Genomic DNA, 8368 nt, shown 5'->3' on the forward strand with positions numbered 1-8368 from the left:
TTTTCTGTTATTAATTTTTTATAGTTTCAAATGTGGAAAATCATTTTGGTTAAATTAGCACCTAATGTTTCCTCTTCATTTTGATGGTATGAATTACATTATATTTATTTTATTTTTGCAATTATCTGCAATTGGTGTGTAGAAATATTTTGATTTTTATATATACATTTTATATCTCAAGATTGTCTAATCACCTTTCAGTGTTAGCGGCTTTTTTGAAAGAGGGGGAGCAATGAATTTCTTGATGTTATCTGTATATGTAATTACATCACTTGTGAATAAACACATTTAACCAACTTGACCCCTCTGTGTGCCTTCATCTTCCTGTGTTATGGCCAGCAAATATGACTTTAACTGTAGGATGTTGTAGCAAACACTGATAGAGTGCTTACTAGCCTTGTAGCAATCTTCTGAATATATGCAATTACATATATTCATCTAATCAGCATAGTCCTCAGGGATCAAAAGAGGAACTGAAGCTTAAGGAGGTTAAATATTTTACCTTGGATTATCTTTTAGCCACTAAATGGTGGAGGTGGATTTCAAATTTATTCATATTCACTCTGTTACTATGCTGCTTTATACTTCCAAGAATTCTCAAAAAGTTCATGTCTTATGGTAAAGTTGCTTAGGGCTTTTGTATCAAGAAATATTTTGATGGCGCCCTGGCCTTTTAAATCATAAAATTTTGGGTTTTCAGCTCAATTTTTCAGTGTTGCCTAGGAAGTTGAAGGACAGTATCATTTTTATTATTTTAAGATCATCTATGACTTTCTGAAAGATTTTCATATGTATGCATATATGTTTACACAGACACACATATATGAAATTCTTATAAATTGTAGACCAACATATCTTTTTAGAAGTGTTTTGACCCATGTCTGGCCTGGAAGAAAATAATGTGTGAGCATTTTAAATTTAAAAGAAACATCTATTTTGTAACAATTATGTAATTCTCCTTAAGTTCAAAAGAAATATACAATAATTATGTAATTCCTCTTTGTCTTCTATTACATTATGAAAAGAAAAAAAATGAAAAAAATTATTGGCTAGTCCATTTTTCTAAACAGTTTTCCGTAATTATGATCAGGAAAATGTTATGTATAAATTTCTTAAAGATAAATTTTAAAGCAAAATATTTCCTGCCTGAAAATAGTATTATTATATTAAGTCCAAGTGGAGAGATTTTGAGCTTATTAGATAATTAAGGAACTTTTCAGTTTGCAGCTGCAAATGCTAAAACTTTAGGAAGAGAATTTGTAAGGCACAAATGATAGAGATGCAGTTTTCTTCCATGTATATAGTTTCTACTCAAAAGCCCAAAGTGATTATTAGACTATCTGATGGCTATCCAGTGGCTTTTTCTGTGCTAAATATTACCCTCTAACTTTGAAGACTGAAGAGGCTCCTGGGAGATCTCCATCACTTAGTGACTATTCACCAAATTGTTTATTTTAGCCCCACTGCTGATATTACTTGTATATACTCTATGTGAGTAGAAGCCCTCAGAATGAGAAAAATATTCTCCTCTTACTGATATGAAAATAATAATTTCTGAGACAATTTCTAAAGTTTGTTATCTTTCTTATTTAAAAATAGACTAAATTAAGCTTGTTGATTTCATATGTTACATAGGGTGCATAATAGTTGTATTAGACAGAGATGCTATTAAAGGTTATGGAAATTGTCTTTCAGATGATATACCATTAGAATATCACAATCCAAAAGCAGTTCTAACAGATGTCAGAGCTGCCATCTCAGTGGAGTGGAGCTGTAGATACTACAGGATTTCTGAATGCTGAATTATGACTGAATAACTAGGAATTTAAAGTAATTATCCTCACCAAGAGGACCACTGGTGAGAAAGTCTCAGGAGTCAAGGATTTTGAAAGAACCCACCAAAACCCAGCAGTATACTGGTCATTTTCCAAAACTGTCCTGGTGAGACAGCAGTGATAATAGTTCCTACTAAGATTATCCCTCACATGAGAATTTACTATTCTCTCTTCCTTCCTACACTCTAACTATAGAAAGTTAAAGGCAACTGTATCAGTCAGTGTTTTTCTAGAGAAACAGATATAACATAAAATATAAAATAACAAGAGTGGCTTATAATGGTAACCCACAGAGTTGCATGAGGAAAAGTGTAGAGGGTGTCTGCACACTTGAGATTGAACGTTCAGTCTGGAGTTCACTGTAATATCCTGTGCAAGCCTGTATCAGGTGGTTGGTGGGTCTGTGTTGGAAGGTTGAAGGGTCTATGTCAGAAGCCTGAAGGACCTGCAGTGAAAACCAAAGAGTCTGTGCTAGAAGCTAGGAGATGACACCCAAGCTGAAGGCGAAGAATGGAGGTCTCCAAAGAACAGAAGCCAAAACATCCTTTCTCATTTGCCCTTTATACCATCAAGACAATAAGCAGCTCTATGGCGGATCTTCTACACCCTAGGATGTAGAATTCCCCTAGTGTGTGTCTAGGATGTAGAATAGCTGAAATGATTTATTTAAGCTTCTCTTAGCTAAACTTGTTGACACAATCAGTCAACCAAAAGAGAAGAGAACTAAGGCTGGATTCTATTAACCTGTTGGAAGTGTCCTTTTTTTTGCAACCTCTATACATGTGATGTGTTATCACTAGTTATGAGATACCTGAACGTCTCTGTGCTTAGAGCTGAACTATTGTATTGGTCAGCTTTCTTGTCACTGGGACATGATAACTGATACCCACACCTTAAAGAAAGAGAGTTTTAATTTGGCTCATGGTTTCAGAGGATTCAGTTCATGGTTAGCTAGCTTCAGGGCAGCAACATGTGGAAGGACAGCTCATGGCAGCAGGGAAACAGAAATGGTTGGAGAAAACATGAGACATAAAAGAACTAGGAACCCATATGTTCCCCATGAGCATGATCCAATATACTCTCCATGATTATGTCCTCATGACTGATCCAGAACCCAGAGTATGCTTTACTACTTTGCTAGACATCTGTTGGTCCAGTTAAGTTTAAAATCATATGTAGCAGTCACAGTCCATCTCTTGACAACTTGACAACAAATAGCACCTGTTAAAAACATAGAGCAAAACTACACCTAACATGTGATAACTATCTTGTGTACAACCCAAAACAGACTAATTACTTCCCCAGTTGCCGAAGTTCCAGTATTTGAAAAGTCCAAGTCTAAGGGAAACCTGAGACTCAGCTGTGAATACCTGTAAAAATAAAAAAATGGAGTTATATAGTCCCAAGGTAATGGCATGAGTCACATTCCAAAAGGAAAGAATGGGAGGATAGAAAAGCATAGGGCCAAAGCAGGATTGAAACACATGTCAAACAATAAATCCTGTAGCTCCATGTCCAGCATCTGGGATAAATGGTGACATGAGCTCAGTTTTACAGCAGTTGGGCCCACATCTTCCCCATGCTTTGTTGCTTGCAAACCACATAGCCTCTTTCTTGATTTGGTTCAATTGGCTCCATGTGGCTTTTGTTGGCAGATGTCTCACATTCATGGCATCTCCAACATCGTAGGGTCTCCACTACACCTTTGGCCTCATTCTCACATGTATCTCCCTTTGTAGGGGAAATTGATTTAACAGGTCTTCCTTTGAAATCTGCATGCTAGCCCCCATGATCCCACAACTTTTGCACTCTGCATGGCTACACAACCAGCATCATGGGCACAATATCAAGCACTGCTGCCAGCTCAAGAAGTAGGCAGGCCTCCTTGGACCATGCTTGCAGTGGTGTCTAAGTACCTGGATGACAGACCATAATGCAAATAATGAACCCACTAGGCAACCCTTCTTGAGCTGGGGGCTCAGGGGATTTCTGCTCCCCTGAAAAGTTTACACTTTTGTACCTTGAGCTTGTGATGGTAAGGTCTTACTTCCTGAGATGTCCTCAAGGCATCTTTCTTCTTGTTCTTGTTTAATGTTCAGTGGTGCTCAGTTCATGAATTCTTTTGTTTGCCAATAATTTGATTCACAAACAGAAATATTTGGTGATCTTTTGTTTTTGTTTGCAACCTCTGTATTGGGTGAGAAACATGTCCACAGGCATGTTTCCCACATGAACACAAGCAGGGCCATCTTTTCCAGAATAGTGGAATGAATTAAATTCGTGAATCATGGTACCACTGTATTCAGTTTAATTTCTTTTTAATAGTGCCAATTTCCTTGCAACCACATCTTTTTTGGTTCAAACTTCACATGAAATGTTTTTCTGGCCAAAATTCAGGTTTCTTAAATCTTTCTGCTCAACTTTTTGCTTCTGTTTTTGACTATGAACCTGGAAAAAAAGCAGCCATTAATACATATGTCATAATTTGAACATTAGGCTGCCGTAAAATTTACTCTTCCAGATAAGATTAGCATTTCACCCTCAAACCCTATATAAAATATTAGGGTGTGGAAAAATATAGACAACTTTTTTCAGAGTGTAACACATACAGTGTTATGGTTTGTATCTGGATGTTGCCCCAAAGCCACATATGCACATAGGTGGGGCTTTCCAGAGATGGTTGGATCATGGAAGCATGCTTCTATGTGTGAATAAGTCTACTGATGAATTTTTAGCTGGATATGATGTTGGGAGATTAAGCCTGGTAGAAACAGGTGGATCAGATGGGTGTGGCCTGAAAAAGTATATATCCCTCCTCCCTCCTTGATCCCTCTCTGCTTCCTGCTGCTATACTATGAAATGTTTCCTCTCTGCCATAGCCATCTGGTATGCTGCTCTGCCTTGAAACCAGAAGACTATGGATGGAAATCACTACAGACTGTGAATCAAAATAAGCCTCTCCTGCTTTAACTTGTGAGTGTCAGGTATTTTGTTTGAGCAATGAGAAAGTAACTAACATAGATTTTTTTTTTTTTTCCCAGTACTGGGAATCGAACTCACGGCTTCCAGCTAAGATAGATTTTGGTATCAGAAGTGAGACTATTGCTGTGATGCTACCTGATCACATGGTTCAGAAGCCTTTGGACCTGGCTTGTGGAAGTAGTGTGGAAATATTTGGAGATAACAGCTGGAGAAGCAGCCCTAGAATTCTGTGAGCTGAGCTTGATGGAAGATTCTGGTTGTAGTTCAGATGACCATAGTATTGACTGCAAAGCATACGTAAAAGACGAGGCTCAAGATATTTCAGTTGGGAAGGACTCCACTGGCAGTTGGATTCTAGGCCACATGTGCTATTCTCTGGCAGGAAATTTGTCTGCATTTTGCTTATGTTCAAAGACCCTGTGTAAGACTGAGGTCAGGGGTGGCAGACTAAATATTCTTATGGAAGAAATTTCAAGACAGTCTGTTGTTGAGGTGGTGGCATGGCTACTGTTTGGGACTTTTAGCCAGTTCTACCTTGGGAATCAGGAGCAAATGGCCCAACTGAATGATTTAAAAGGTTTTAAGTTTGGCCAGAAATGTAATATCAGATTAAATAACCCATCATCATTGCAGGCTGATCAAGCCCACAATCTCCCAAGCGAAGTGGAGGGCCAAGGCTTAAATAAATGAGACAAGTGAAATGATTTCAGGTCTCCAGGAGGGTCTAACTCTCTTAAAGCTTGGATATTCTCTGGGTTTAGACAAAGACTTCCCTGGGCATCCAGTATTTATCTGGTTTTCAAACAAAGGAGGGGGACACTGAAGAAAATGCAGGAATCAGGGAAGGACTTGGGAATCCCTTTAAGGACCTCTCCAAGTAATACATTATGTTAATTTAGGAGAATTATGTTATCTCCAGGAAGGCCTTCACAGCAGGAGTCAGATACCTGCAGCTATAGTCTCCTTTAAGTTAACTGCAGTTGGAGCCCAACATCCTCTGCTGTGGGCTTGTCTTGTCCTTTGAGGTGTCACAGCTTCACAGGCCAGTACAGGCCTCAGGTAACTAGTGAGTCATGGAGGTTTACTTACTATGAATCCACTTCCCATCTCCAGGCAAGGTGCCTAACCTTCAGACAACTCACAAGTAAACATGGAAAGCCAATTGGTTAATATTAAATCCTGCTCAGAGCCACTTTATAGAGGTCTCCATGGAAACTCCAATAAAGTTAGGGATTGTAAAGATGGAGCAGAAGAGAGCTTGTTTGCTGAAAATATTTGCATTAAAAAGAAGTTAAGTACTTTGGAAGAGGACAATAGAAAAGATGGCCTGAAGCTATCACAGGAATCAGCAGGACCCCAACCTTCCAGCGTTCAAAATTACAAAGCAATGTCTTCCACCTTTGCAATATAGAGCCTCAGAAAGACATAGTTTAGCTAGGAATGGTGGTGTCTGCCTGTATCTCAGCACTCAGAAAGTCTGAGGCTATAGAATTACATTAAAAATGCTTCTTTTTATGTTTTTCTTTTATTTTTTTTTTAAATCAAGAATGTTTGTAGTCCTGGGATGTAGATGTCTTAATAATTGACTTGCATTTCTTTCTTTCCCAGGGAAATAGTCTCCCAGGAGGTAAGGGAAACTTCAATGCTACAGTTATTTGAAAGTGCTGCACTTTTCACAAAATCCACAGCCTTTATAAAGAACTAAGGCTGATATTTTGTCAGATCACCAAGATTTCACATGGCTCAGGGCCCTACTCACTTATCCATGGCAAATTAACTCTCTTTCCTTAAAGCATAGAAGCATAAAGGAACACAGGGGAGAGACTATCCTGCTGTTTGATTCTACAGGTTCACTTTGCATAACTATAGAATATAGTTCCAGGAATTATTTTAGTCTTTCAGACAATCTTGTATAATATTCACATTTCTCTTTTGAAAAAGATTATAGAATTTTTCAATAAATTAACTACTAAAGAAAGGACAGTTTTTAAATAGAGTAATAAGGGATAGAGGTCACATTTCTCTATAGAGAATCTAAAAGTGGGATAATGAGTGTGCATTTGATGGAGGGAGTTTATTTGATCTCAGAGTAGTTTTTTCAGTACTTGTAGTTCTGAGTTATTAATTAACTTTATGTTTACTCTTTCTAGAATTGAAACAAGACAAGATAAAAACATTAGAACTCCATTGCTTTGTTTTTAACAGAATCTGAAAAACTAACAAACATCATAAGGTAAAAGTAACCTTTAAAACTATGAGATTTTTATCAATCAATTTTTGTTGCATATTTTGGGAAGAATTCTCTTTTCCATGTATAATGTCTTCACTTGTAAATTTGTTCTGATATAATATTTATGATATTAACTTTTATTCTGATCCTACATGCTCATTATCATTCAACTTTTATGTATGTAATAAATTTATACTGTTTAATTGCCACTTACCAGACTCATAACATTATGTTGATAATAAATATGCAGAGAACAAGTGGGTTTGATTTTAATGAAGTTATTGTCAGGTGAGAAACAATGAATGTTTAATATTCATATTTTTATATGGTATTAGAATGAATTTGATTAGGATAAATCTTGAAAATTTAAATAATTTGTCTTTAATCAAGATTTAATCAAGATAAATAAAGTATATCATTTAAAAAAATAATATTTTATGGTCCCTTCAAGCTCTCTTTCACTACTCAGAAGTTTCACACATTCTTGGATCCTAAAGTATAATCTTATTTAAATATTGCTTTTTTATAATATGAGCCAACATACTTAAATTTTGATGGAGGTGGTGAATATTTTATTCTCCACATTTATTGCTGTCTTGAATGATGATAATAGATCATGCAATGTTTTTCTAGTTTTCTTTTTTCTCAGTTCAATACTACATCTCTTGAAAGTCTCTTCATTGTATTTAAATTTTTAAAAGTTTCTCTGATTCATTCCACCTTAGAATCATTTATTCTGAATGTCCTATATACATAGTATTAATTTTCAGCCTAAGCAGTACTGATAGTTTTGTGTAAATTATTGGATGGCACACTACAATATATAATAAAATAACTGTGGTTAGCATTTATTGACTACTTTGCCGTAAATGTTGTCAAGTGATTTATTTTCTTATGTCATCTTATGTTTATTCATGAGAAAAATTTGAGGGTTATTTTGTTTTCATGCCCCCTTTGTACATAGGGAGATGATGACAGAAATATATGGAATTTGTCCAGTGTCCCATTTAGAAAGTAATGGTTCAATAGTATTCAGTTCATCTTATTAAAGTGTGTGTTACAGCTCATTAAAGTGTGAGCTACTGAAACCATTAGAAAAGTACCCAGCATATTTGAAAGCCACATAAATGCTTGCTATGATTATTATTATCCTTGCAGAAACATTCACATTCTGAAAGGAAAGATAGAATATATCATATTCTCATAGAAGTTTAAAATATAGATGAGCTAATAAAGGAATTAATGGCAGTTATGAAGGTATACTCAAGGTAAATAACAATATAATTAACATTTATTTCATGCACATACTGAGTTTCCAAAG

Source organism: Chinchilla lanigera, unplaced genomic scaffold (genome assembly GCF_000276665.1).
Source record: "Chinchilla lanigera isolate Chin_1 unplaced genomic scaffold, ChiLan1.0 scaffold00057, whole genome shotgun sequence".
NCBI lineage: Eukaryota > Metazoa > Chordata > Mammalia > Rodentia > Chinchillidae > Chinchilla > Chinchilla lanigera.